Raw genomic sequence first — 14035 nt, forward strand, 5'->3', positions numbered from 1 at the left:
TAAAAAAAAAAAAAAAAAAAAAAAGAAGAAGGACTGGGGATGGAGCTCAGTGTGAAGGACCTGGGTTCAACCTGCAGTAGGAAGTAGAGGGTGTGTGGTTATTTGTTTTCTTGGAGCTTTATATATATATATGTACTTCCGATATGTGACACTGGGTGTCGCTAACACATCGGTCTATGAAAAGTACAGCTGTTTCAGGAAATTTTTGCCCTAAAGCTTTTAGTGTAGCTTTTACTCACTAAAAGCTTTAGAACAAACATGCAAGGCATATTTGAGGTAAATACCAATCAGTCTATTATTTATTAGAAGTTGAGTGCCAGCAGATCTTGCCATGTTAAGATTGTTAGCCAGGAAACAATTTTTATAGGTTTCATTTGGAAATAATACAGTGTTAGGGATTTGACTATACTAGTAAGCAGAAAACATTTGGAGCCCAATCAAAAAATTACTTTTGTTAAGAGTACTTATTTTGTTTGTTCTAGTCTCTTTTTTACTGGAAAAATAAGAGTTGAGTGACTCTTTAGTCCTCTCTAGTGGAAGCTTTGTTGTGTCATGGGATGAATAAAAGCAGAAATAAGAATAATATTGAAATAACTTGTAGAATCCACCTATATCAGTGGACAATTTTTTTGTTTTTTGTGGTACTAGGGGTGAACCCAGGCCTTTGCCCTGAGCTATGTCCTCAGCCCAGTTTTTTATTTTGAGATGGGGTCATGCTCTGTAGGTGAGTTGCCCAGGCCGGGCTGGAATTTGGAACTGTCTTGTCCCATCCTCCCAGAGCATAGCTTTTGCTCTTATAGTGGCATTGTATGACTTTGACTGACCTGACAGAGGTAGTAGATGTCACATGCATTAAAATTTATTCTAAATTAGAATCTTGCTTGGAATTTTTTTAACCTTAAAATCATATATTTTTTGGAACGTGGTAAATTACGAGTCTCTACAATGCAAATTTTTATTTTTCAATAACTTTTATTGAGCATAGCATTCAGTAAAGTATACAAATCGTAAATGTGTAGGTTGGATTTCTATGCCTGTATATAACATAACCATCACATGTAAGGAACCTCACAGCTCTCACCACTTCCGGACAACTCTATTTTCTTTGTATCCCTGGATAACTGCTGTTCTGCCTTCTGTCTCCAGTGATTTTTCTTTTGTTTTTTATTGAGGGAGCAGCACTTTGGATTGAACCAAGGGTGCTCTGCCACGGAGCTGTGTCCCCAGCCTATTGGTAATTTAAAAATTTGGAAACAGGGTCTTGGTAAGGTGCTAAGTTACCATGTGTAGCTCAAACTAGTGATCCTGTTACCTCAGCCTCCTGGAGTGCCGGGATTATAGGTGTGTGCCACCAAGCCTGGAGGGGTTAATATTTTAAGTGGGAAATTTTCTGAAATTATAAGGCATAAAAACAGGTAAGTGCCAATTAATGTGTGTTTGTGTGTTAATGTTGGCACTATTGATGCTTTCAACCAGGTGGTTCTTTGTTAGTAGGCACGTCATGTACATTGTAGGACAGAGACACAGAAATAGTTAGAGGATCTGTAGCCTTTATCTGCTAGGCAAGTGCTCTACCTCTGAGCCGCACTGCTGGGCCTGTAGCCTCCATCTGCTAGATAAGGCAGACAGCTCACTGAGGGTAATGGTCAGAAATGGCTCCTGACATTGCTGAGAGTCCATGGTTGTAAACCTTCCCAGGCTGAGTGCTACTGCTCTGAAGTAAATTCTGAGGAACGTGAGCGCGTACAAACACACACATTTATATATTCATATATTTTTTAAAGTGGGAAAAGTAATTGTGAGCAGTTAAGAATACAAGAATTGACAGTACATTAATAATCTAAGTACAGTAATAAGAAAAGTGTTTTAAAATAAGTATTTTTGGAATTTCTAAATATTAAAATGAAAGAATGTTACACATTATAAACCTGTCCTTTTGCACAATATTTAAGGTTCATTGTAATCATTTATCTTATTGTTCTTATAAGAATAGTATTAGGAAGTACTAGTTTTCATGAGACTTTACAAAGGAAATTGACTAGTGTTTTTGTTTTCTAAATTTTGCTCATACTCGCTTCAGTGTTTTGAATTTTAGGCATAGGAGAAAGGGAATGAATTGGATAAATTTTTTTCTTTTGGACCAAAACAACAGAAATATATTATTTCTGAGCAGAGCTGCACTTACCGTCTACCAGTGGCTGACATTTGCATGACTCCAGTCTCAACACGTGCTGTCTTTCTTCCCTGTGCCTGCATCTTTGCCTGGTCTTTTTCTGTGTGTTTCTATACAGGAGAATTTCTTTTCTTTTTTTGGTGGGGGGTACCGGGGATCGAACTCGGTCCTTGCGCTTGCTAAGCAGACGGCAGAACCACTGAGCTAAATCCCCAGCGAAAATTTTTTCGTTGTGATTCTCACAGCCTCACAATTCAGTATTTTCTGTGTATGTAGCATTGGGGATTGTATTTCATGGATTGATTGCCTCTAGCTTTTTAGCATTAGAGCATATTGCATTTTATGGAGTACCACACTTAGTTTATAATAGATTTTTAAAAAAAATAAAGACATACATACTTTGACTCACACAAATCTCAAGTCTAGAATTTAATGTTTTTCCTTGTGCACTTCTGTGTGTATGTATATATGTATGTCTGTATGTGAGTGTGTACACACAAGTAAATGAAACCATCACTGGCAAAAAAGTCAGATTTTTTTTCTTACGAGTTCTCCAGGGTTTCTGCTTCCCACAGTGAAAAGTAGTTGCCACTCTGACCACGTATTAGTTTTTTGTGTATTAGACTTAAATATAAATGGATGCACATAGCATGTAATCTTCTGTCTTCTTTTGCCTAATGTATATTTTAGATTCATCCTGTTCAACATGTAATAAAGTAATGAATTGAAGGCACTGTAGTCTGTGTGTCTGAGTGATCATGAAGTGTTTATGACAGCTGCTAGGCCAACACTCTTCATAATGGTGTCACACAGACTTCTGAACACCTTCCAGTCTGCCTCCAGGCGTGTGTGTCAGTGTAGACTGAGTGCTTTTACATTAACATCTACCCCAAGTAAGATCTTTTGACTACAGAAGTGTTAGTTGCAAATGGAAGATACCATTTGAATAGCTTCAAAGGACTGGAATGATATTTGGATTGGTGGGGGCTGAAGTCATGGCTGGGGTTTTGAAGTGTAATGTCTAAATCAGCTTTGCATAGCTGAAGGAATGTATGAGTCCAAGCAGCTTTTCTTTGATCTTCCTTTAGAAAATTCAGCTGAAGGGATAAGGTTAAAGTTGCTTTAAAATACTTCTTTCTGTGTGTGCAAAAAGTTGGAAGTATGGAAATATGATTACAAGTTCCATTCATTATTTGTGTTCTGTGGTTTTCATATTGTTCTTGAAACTCACTTCCTTCTTGCTTTAAGTTTTGTATTTTGTATTTAGTGTCAAGACCAAAATACAGACTGGGTTGCAATCTCCTTTATGTGGTTAGCAAATATCTGTTCTATAAGTTGTTGGTCCTCACAAATATGCATTTTAGGTGGTTTTTGTGGTTTACATTTTTTTTTCTTGACGATACAGGGAGTTGGGCTACTGAGATACTGACCCTCTAGTATTAACTGAATCATTTGTGGTTAAGCAGGCAAAAATAAAACAAAACTTGTTCCCTTCTTCCCCTTAATTCTGAGGGGCTTTGAAAAAGACTTACTACTCTTTTCCATTAGAAATATCTTCCTTAAACTGTGGTATCTCAGGATTTTGAAATTGTTGAGACATAAAATATACATAAGTTAAAATGCTGGCATTGAGTTGGTAGAGAAAATATGGCTGAGTTTAAGAACTATTAAGTAGTGCATCAGGAGATTCTGAAGCCATATGAAACTACAGAATTTTTTTTTTTTTTTTTTTTTTTTTTTTTTTTTTTTTTTTTGGTACTGGGGCTCCAACTCGGGTCCTTGTGCTTGTGAGGCAGGCGCCGGAACCACTGAGCTAAATCCCCGGCCTGTTGTTGTTTATAAAATAAAAATAAAACCATCTCTTAGAACTCATGAAGGTTTGGCTTCAAGATGCAACACTATTCCCATTCCCAGTATAAACCCAGATCCCTGTATCACACATAACAAATACAGATCCCTGTATTTGCACATAACCTATTACCATATACTTTAAATAATCTCTGGATTACATATAATACCTAGTATAGTATAAGTGCTATGTAAATAGTTATTATATGTATTACTTAGGGAATAATGGCAAGGAAAAAGGGCTATGTATTCAGTACAGATGTGATTTTTTTGGAAACAGAATCTTGCAATATAGTCCAGGCTGCCCTCCAGCTTGTGATCTTCCTGCCTTTTTTTTTCTTTTTATTGAGGTTATTGGTACAATCTAGGTATACAATACAGTTACATTCATCATTGGGATTCTGTACCTTTACATAATAGGTCTTGATTCTCATTTTTCCCCTTGTCCCTGCCCTCCCTTCACCCCCTCCTCCCCTCCCCATTTACAAACACTTTATTTCCATTTTTTCAGTTTCTCATATTTTTTTCCTCTCCCTTATTACCTTTCCCCCACCCTTCCCACTTTCCTTACACCTATCCTGCCTTAAATTGAAACCCAGGGAGGGAGAGATATTGCTTTGTAGGTGCCCCCCCCCCCAGGATCTTGCCCTGTAGCTCAGTTGGGCCTTGAACCTACCATCCTCCTGACAGAGTGCTGAGATTATATATGTGCCCTACAGTACCTGGTTGCTGTGTATTTTTAATACCTGCTTAGATGAGGCTGGATGGAGTCTCTGTTGCTTCTGGGTTTTTTTTTTTTGTTTTTTTGAGACAGGGTCTTACCATGTAGTTGAGACTGACCTGGAACTCACTATATAGTCCAGGCTGGTCTTGAACTCACAGTGATCCTCCTGCCTCAGCCTCCTGAGTGCTGGGATTACAGGCGATCACCACCAGGCCCAGGCATTTTTTTTCTTTTTCTTTTGGTACCAGGGATCTAATTCGGGTCCTTCAGCATGCAAGGTAGGCGGCAGAACTACTGAGCTAAATCCCTGGCCCTTATTGCTTCTGTCTTTAAACTTTGCTTTTGTAGTGCTTGAGTCGTTTGTATGGAAATGGATACACCTTGAGACCTTAATGTTGAGTGAAATAAATCAGACACACAAGCTTAAATATCGCATTGTTTTTCTTACACGAAAACCCAAATTATAAATAAGGAACAAAATAAAAGATAATTAATAGGAAGGAGAGAGATAGATCTTTCTCAAAGGGGAAGGGGAAAAAGGGATGGAGGGAGGGAGAGGAAGGGGAGAGAAAGGGGATGAAAAAAAGAATTGAGATGTGTTATGTACATGCACCAACTCCACGTAAGGGGTGTGAATGTTATGGACTGCAGATGTGTACCAAAAAATGGAAGGGGATCAAGATATGGAGGTGGGGGAGAGGGAGAGAATGGCAAGGGGATGGAGATAAGAGTGAAGATGTGTCATGTACACGTACCAGCTCCCCACAAGGAGTGCAGTCACTATGTACTACAGACATACTAATAACAAATAAAGTTAGTGCCGGGCATGGTGGCGCACGCCTGTAATCCCAGCACTCAGGAGGCTGAGGCAGGAGGATCGAGACCAGCCTGGGCTACACAGTGAGTTCCAGGGCAGTCTCAACTACATAGTGAGACCCTGTCTCAAAAAACAAACAAAAAACAAAAACTACCACACAGGGTCGGGGATGTAGCTCAGGGGTTCTCACCTGCCTTGCAATTACAAGGTCCCAAGTTCAATCCATGGTACCAACAAAACAAAACTACCATACAAATGAGGTTCAGTTTACCAACTTGGTATTAAGTAGTGCTTTAAGAAAAGCAAAATGTAGGAAGCAATAATCCAGTGGGTTCAAGAGCTGAGTTAGAACTGAGCTGTACCTGTTCTCTGGTACGGGATAGTATACATGGCTGCCTGTCCAGAATCAGTTAACAGGCTGTGTGGGCACTGGAGGCAGAGGCTATCATGCTGTGTATCATTAATGTAGAATAATCTGCATATCATTAATGTAGAATAATCAGTACTATAGAGATATGGTCATGTATTCGTTCAACAAGCATTTCCTTGGTTTATCATTTATTTAGTGCCACTTAGATGTTACAGGTATTTTGGCATACACATTGTAACAGTTTCTTTTTTAGAATAGATGTTATTTCCCTTATTTCAAAGCCAAACTCAGATGTAGCAAATTTGTATAGCAAATAAACCCAGTACTATTTATTTCCTACTAAAATAAATTGAATTTATTACGTACGACCTGGTATACTGTATCCGCTTTGTATTGTTGCCACAGGCCATGATTCTGGGAGTAATAAAAATTCCAGGGTTATAGATATTAGCTGCTTTTGCGCTGTAGAACTTGTCCAGGATTTGTGCAGAGAACTCTGACGTGAACAGTTTACTTTGTATTTTGTTTTCTGGTACTGGGAATTCATCCCAGGGACTTCAGACTGTGCTTTATATCCCCAGGTCTGTGTTTATTTTATTTTTTGTTTTAGTCAGGGTCTTGGTAAGTTGTGAAGTTATCTTGGTTGGACTGGAATTTGTTGTCTTCTTGCCTCAGCCTTCCGGAACACAGGCATGTGCTGCCATGGCTGGCTACGAAATTCCTTTTTCATATGCACATAGACCGAAAATAGTGTTTTACAATATTTTAAATAATATTGTACATGAAACGGTGAAAGGTATACATTGAAACATGAGACTTGTGGTATAATATGGGAGCACAAAAAGTTTCAGATTTTGGATGTTTTTGGATTTTGGATTAAAGATGCTCAACTTGTATTTTTTTCTTTTTATTAGCTTTTTGAAACAGGGTCTTGTTGTGTAGTCCAGGTTGGTCTTGAACTCACTGTGTAACCCAGACTAGCTTCAGACTTGGGGCAAGCCTCCTGCCTCATCCTCCCAAATGCTGAGATTACCGGTGTATGCTATCATACTTGACAAGCTAGGATAGTTTTAAAAAGCAGTAATGAGAAGGAACATCATTTCCTTATTTTCAAACTTATGGTGAAAGCTTCAAGTTTCTCCCTTCTCCTTTCCTTCCCTCCCTCCCTCCTTCCCATTTTTTTTCTTCTTTCTGATTGAATCCATGGCCTTTGTACTGAGCTATATTCCCAGCCTCTATGTCTGGCTGGAGTTTTCGTATAATGCCTTTTTTGTTTTTTGTTTTAGTTTTAGTTTTTTTTTTTTGGTACCAGAAATCGAACTCAGGACCTTGTGCTTGCCAGGCAGGCATGGTGCCACTGAGCTAAAATCCTGGCCCTTTTTTGTTTTGTTTTGCAGGGTTTATAAGGTGAGTTAGGAAGAATTCTCTCAGGTATTTTCTGGAAGTGATTGTAGAGCATTTGTATTCTTTGTTTCTTAAATGTTTGGTAGAATTTACCAGCGAACTCATCCAGGCTCAGTGCTTTCTAATTGGAAGGTCATCAGTTACTGATTCAATGTCATTCATGGGTGTAGGCCTGTGAAGATTACTGTCAGGAGTGAGAGTGTAGATTGAGCTGAATATATTTGAGGCCCTAGGTTCAATCCTCTGTACCAAGAACAACTTACAAGCTAAAGAATTTTCTTTGTTTCTTGTTATGTAAATTTTGGCAACTCTTGTCTCTCCAGGAGTTGATCCATTTCTCTCGGATATCAAATGAGGACATAAACTTTTTCAGTACTCTTCATGTTCATGGGATCTGTAGTGATCATCCCTCTCATTTGTTTTTATAATTTCTTTCTTAACCTGGCTGGAGTTTTAATGATTTTTTTTTAATCTTTATAAAGAACTAGCTTTTTCTCATTGGTTTTTCTGTATTAATTTTATGTTTACATTTTTATTGACTTCTTTATATTTATTTGGCTCTCCTTACTTTAAATCCAGTTTGCTTGTTCTGTCCAGTGGATTTTTTTTTTTTTTTTTTTTTTTTTTTTTTTTTTTGTACTGAGGATCAAACTCAGGACCTTGCGCTTGTGAGATAGATGTGGGCACCACTGAGCTAAATCCCTGGCCCTGTCCAGTGGATTTTGAATTTTAGCTCATTCTTTTGCATGCAGTAGTGGCCATGTTTCCCTCTGTGCACTCACTGCTTTCACATCAAAATTTCACAGATTTTGATGAAGCTGAATTTTAATTTTCATTTAGTTAAAATATTATAATCTTCTGAATGTTTCTTGTTTGCCCTATGTATTATTTAGAATTATGGTTTAATCTTCGAGTATTTTGTTAATTTTCAGCTATCTTCCTGTTATTAATTTGATCACAGTTATTGTAGGATTAATATTGTTCTAAATTTGTTAAGGTGTATATTGTCTAGAAAATGGACATCTGAATTTTTACCAATTTTTCTCAAGGGCAATTAGCAATGTTGAATGAACTATCTAATAGATACAAACTTCATAGATACCCTTTTGGCATTAAAATATACTGCTCGGTCTGGGGATGTAGCTCAGCGGTAGAGCACTTGTCTTTCTTTACTAGCTGGGTTTGATCCCCAGCACTGCCAAAAAAGAGAAAGAAACAAACCTCTAAAACTGGTTGGAATCATCCTCTCCAACAATCTCTTTCCTCCCTAAGTTTTTGCACTACTGGGGATTCAACACAGGGCTTCACACATGCTTGGCAAGCACCACTGAGCTACATCCCCAGACTTTAATTTTTGAGACAGAATCTTGTTAAGTTGCCCAGGCTTTCTTCTAACATGCATCCTTCTGCCTCAGCCTCCAAAGAAGCTGGAACTACAGGCATGTGCCCCTCATCCTGGCTTGGGATCATCTTTTTTATAGAGTGGAATTCAGTTGTATTTTTACCAGAAAAATCTTTTGCATTTCTGTGTTCAAGAATAAATTGCATCAGCCAGGCATGGTGGCACACACCTGTAATCCCAGCACTTGGGAGGCTGAGGCAGGAGGATTGCTGTGAGTTCGAGACCAGCCTGGGCTACATAGTGAGTTCCAGGTCATTCTCAACTACATAGTGAGACCCTGTCTAGAAAAACCAAAAAAAGAAAAAAAAAAAGAATAAATTGCATCACTATCAGTTTTCTTTTCTTTTTTTGGGGGGGGAGGGATCAAACTCGGGTCCTTGTGCTTATGAGGCAAGCAACAGAACCTCTGAGCTAAATCCCTGGCCCCAACTATCAGTTTTTTACAACTCAGAGTATTGCAAAGAAAAAATGCAAATCCCTCTGGAATCAGATAACCTCTAGGGGCCCTCTAGAGAACTCTTGGTAGGTAATCCATTAAAGCACACACAATAATCTTTATCCCATTTCAAAATCTTTTACAATTTTTCTTGATTATCTTAACTAAAACCTAGAAACAACCCAGAGATCCATCAACAGTAGAATGATGTCTATACAGCAACAGAAATTTTAAAAACCCTGTAACAGTGCTGGGCGTGGTGTCGCATGCCTGTAATCCCAGCACTCAGGAGGCTGAAGCAGAGGGACCTGTTTGAGGTCATTCTGGGTACACTGCATGTTAAGGAAACACTGAACTGCCAGTGAGACCTTGTCTCAAAAATCAAACAAACAAACAAAAAAAAACCAGAGCAAAATAAAACCAAAACCCTACAGTCTCATGCAGCAATGTAAATTAATGTCATTAGCCTAGTACAGTGCACAAGAAGCTAGCATGACGTTATACACTATATGATCACATTTACATTAAGTCAAGTAAAGCTGCTTTTTTTGTGGTGCTGGTAACTGAAGCCAGGATTGAAGACCCAATGAGCTGGCTTTTTTTTTTTTTTTTTTTAATTTTCAGACAGTGTCTTGCTAAGTCACTAAGTTGCCCACAGTGGGCTTGGATTTAGGATTCTCTTGCCTTAGCCTCCCAGAGACCTTGGATCACTGGTGTGCACCACCATTCCTGACTTCAACAAGGAAAATTTATGTAAAGTATCAGGTCAGTGTTGTGGTTAACGTTACTTTTATTTTATTTTTAATTACTTTTTATTTTTTATTTTTTTGGTACCAGGGATTGAACTCGGGTCCTTGAGCTTGCAAGGCAGGCCACTGAACCACTGAGCTAAATCCCCGGCCCAACGTTACTTTTAAATTTGGATTTTTTTTTTTAAAACTGGGAAGGCCCTTCTGAATCTTTGCAGTTCTGTTGTGTTATGTATATGCTGGTAACTGGTGCCTTAACATTGAAGATTCCCAGAACTATACTTACAACTAGTGACTTGTGCTTTTTTGGGGGAGAGTGATGGTGCTGAGGATTGAATTTAGTGCCTTGCACATGCTAGGCAAGTACCTTAATACTGAGCCCTACCTGCTGCCCTGATCTGTGCTTCTTGAAATATTTAGTATCTTTCAGTAAGGTTTGCCAGCCACAGTTCTTCATTTTACCAGTGTCTTTAGGAGAAGATGGTGTTATGAGTGTGTACTGTTGTCCTAATTCCATGGGATTGTAAAGCATTATTTTTATCCTTGTATTTGATTGAATTTTCCATTTTGTAGTTGGTCAGACATTAGGATTTCAGAAGCAAGTCTGTTTCTTGGGGATGGCTGGCCTTCATTTTCTTTTAGAATTCCCTAGAGGTAAGCACTTATACAGCTCTCTCAGAATTTTTATAGCCTTTTCTCTGTGTGTATTATTGTCTGAGCTGCTGTAATTTCCTTTTGCGTTAGATTAAGTTGTGAGTTTCTAAACTTGTATTTCTCCACCACTTTTTTGGTTTGGTATGTAATTTGCATATTTTCACCATGCGAAAGCTATTTTCTATGGTTGGAAAAGATTTTTTTCCTACAGTGTGAACAAATCATTCTTTGTTCTCCTTATTGTGCCTCCAAGCTGGTACGTCCGGTTTATGCTCCAAACAACAAAAGTCTGTCATCAGAAATTAAAATGCCAGGAAGAACAAAGGCAGACACCATGAGGAGCTCTCGGAGCTCCCTGTTTGCTCCTCTCCCATGTTAACCACAGTTGCCAGGAAGTTGGAGCACTGCTTGGTACACTTCTTCCTTGAAGTTCTATTCTTGCATTTATTGTTATTGTGGGTTTAAAAGTGAACTTATAGCTCTGTAATTTTCAGGACCTATAAAATCTGAGCTACTTTTAAGAAACCTAAAAGTCACATTTGACAGCCCTTTCTGTGAAAGCAGTATCACCAGTGAACATACTGGATGAAATTATTAGAGACACTTTAGAATGGAGTCTCTAAGGACATGACCATGCTCTTTGTGTCCTGTCTGCCTTCTCCTCTTCCTCCTCTTTCCTTCCTTTCTTCTTTCTTTGTACTAGGAATTAAACTCGGCCTTCTCAATGAGTTACAGCCTTATTTTTTATTTTTAGACAGGGTCTCACTATGTCTCCGAGTTGCCCAATCTGGGCTCAAACTTGTGACCCTCCTGCCTGAGCCTCCCAGAATGTTCTGTGTGTCCTTTCTAAAATGTACACAGCACATCTTGTCTCTCTGTATATGTTTCTGTTCTGAAGAGGTACACTAATACAGACTGTTTGCATACTGTTTGGAGAGTTTTTTCCTAGGAAGGCTGGCGTTTATGACTCATAGGATAGTTTTGAATCACGCTTCTAATTTCAGTGTGTTGTACAGTCATGACTTTATTCACAGATATCTGCAAATGTGACATAATGCTTCCTTCTTATCTCCCTTTCCCTGTGTCATAAAGATTCTAGGGTCTTCAAGGAATTAAAAGAATGGACAGTGAATGTGTAGATACATTTTATAAACAATTCCAAGGTCTTTTCCCTCTTGCTTTATCAGATTTTTTTCCACCTTACCTATGAAGAAGGATTTCTAATAGAATACTAGAATAGAGCACATGGTTTGTTTTGAACATTGCTTTTTTCCTCCTAAAAACCATATTGTGTTTAGGTTTCAAAATGTTTTTCTATGTCAAACTAAGCTCTTGTGTATTAAATACAGTGATGGTAAACTTCTGTCATATTGTGAGTGTATGAATTGTTTTTTTTCTTTTTTCTTTTGGTACTGGGGATTGAACTCAGTTCCTTGTGCTTGCAAGGCAGGCGGTGGAACCACTGAGCTAGATCCCTGGCCCCAGATTTGGTTTTTAAAAATTATTTAGTATATTTGAGTACAGAGATTCTGTTAAACATGATTAAACTTTTTTTTTTAACATTAAGGCTTTATTTGATACAACTCAAAGTTAAATATCACACCCCTGGCACATGGAAATGATAGTTTAGAATAGTAGATTTTATGTTAGAATATTCTTTTTTTTCTCACTGAGTTTATTGGTACTTTTAAGGTATATAGTACAGTTACATTCATCATTGGGATCTTGTACCTTTACGTGACAGGTCTTGGTTCTCATTTTTTCCCCTTATCCCTGCCCTCCCTTCACCCCCTCCTCCCTTCCCTATTTACAAAAACCTTTTTTCCATTTTTTTGTTTGATGTTAGAATATTCTTAATTTGTTACACAAGTGAGAAGTGTTTTTCATTACCTAGAATTACAATTTCCATGTAAACTCTAATATTATTTTAATATTTTCTTATTATAGAGATATTATGTATATTATTATGATTATTGTCACTTCCTCAGTACAAACAATTGATTATCAAAATATAAATCACTTTGTCATCGTGCTATTTATTCTTTTGTCTGTTGATGAAATTTCAAGAATTAGAAATGTGGGACTAGCCAAAAACACATCAGTGGATTACATTGAATGTCACTTTGTGTGTGTGTGTGTGTGTGTGTGTGTGTGTGTGTGTGTGTATACATATATACATATATATATGCACTTAAAAATCAAGGATAGTGTCAATTAAAATTTAGGTAATATATGAAGTGGAAAATTGAGCACAGTAACCATTTAATGAGGTCTCAATTTCAAACTCTTTTCTGTGGCAATAAAAGGTACACTTAAGAGCTGCAGTGTATGATGGGGATGAGTTTCATTTTGAAAATGCAGGGCCACAAGGGAAATTTAAAATAGATGAGTTCTCCTGGTGGGCTGCACTTATAGCTTTTGAGCGTTTCCTTGGTGATAGGTGGTGCTGTTGTTGCACAGTTGATCCTTGGAGGCTGTGCATGCCCTGTATCCCACGTACTGTGCAAGGGTTTGCTGGTACGGGCAGTAATTTGTAATAATTATCATAGATGAAGTGAATATTTATAGGAGAGAAAAACTTTATAGTTTGAAGCTTTTAAATTGAGGTAGAAGAAAAGCGGAAAAATCTTAAAAAGTACTTCTTCTAAAAGGTACCTCTGCAGATGTATAGTTTAATATGGGAAGACTTATAGCTTTTTAAAATGTATACATTTTTGATATTTTAAACTGCTTATTGGACAGGCCTATTAAAATATCAAAGTGTGTTTCTTCTATTGAACTTTTATTTTTATTATATTTATGACAAGTTCTTGGGTATTTAGAACTAGTTTTACAATACAAGCCTTTTTGTCTGATATTATATACTCCATAAAATGCTAGATAATTATGAAAATGTGTTGAGAGCTGCACGACCACTTCAGTACATCTGCATTACGTTCTTTAATTAATCTGCTGTAAATATCAGTCGTTAGTTGAAAAGCAGTGTTTTCACACTGGATAGTGAAAACACTAGTTTTCACACTAGCATACCCCTTTACCATTTGGATTAACAGAATACTGTGCTCTTTATATCTGAGGAAACTGATTATCACTCAAATGAATGGACCTTCATGTAGCATTTGATCTTTTTGTACAGTAAAAATGCTATCTGAATTTGCTTACATATAACTTTTTGTTCACAGAATATTGAAATTAAAGGTATCTAGGAGATCATTTTGCCAGCTTTTTCTTGTTTTATAATTGAAGAGGAACATAGGCTTATATATAGTTAAATGACTTACTCAAAGCTAAAACATCATTCCAGAAACATGACCGGTTGTAGTAATTGGTGAAAGTCACTACAGTATGTCAGTTGCGATTTCCAGAATAGTAACATAGCTCTGAAGTGTAAAGCAGACATGCAGAAATTTTATGGTTTTTTTACATTTAGTAAAATGAGTATTAATAGATTTCCAAGA

At 37.5% G+C, this 14035-nt stretch overlaps 1 protein-coding gene across 9 annotated transcripts in view; it reads left to right on the top strand.

Annotated features, from left to right (window-relative positions):
- Nucleotides 1–14035, top strand: part of Bcas3 (BCAS3 microtubule associated cell migration factor) — a 530094-nt gene that overhangs the window by 27089 nt on the left and 488970 nt on the right. The window lies entirely within an intron of this gene.

This window comes from Fukomys damarensis, unplaced genomic scaffold (genome assembly GCF_012274545.1).
Source record: "Fukomys damarensis isolate Sample0158 unplaced genomic scaffold, DMR_v1.0_HiC HiC_scaffold_13, whole genome shotgun sequence".
In the NCBI taxonomy this organism is placed as follows: Eukaryota; Metazoa; Chordata; class Mammalia; order Rodentia; family Bathyergidae; genus Fukomys; species Fukomys damarensis.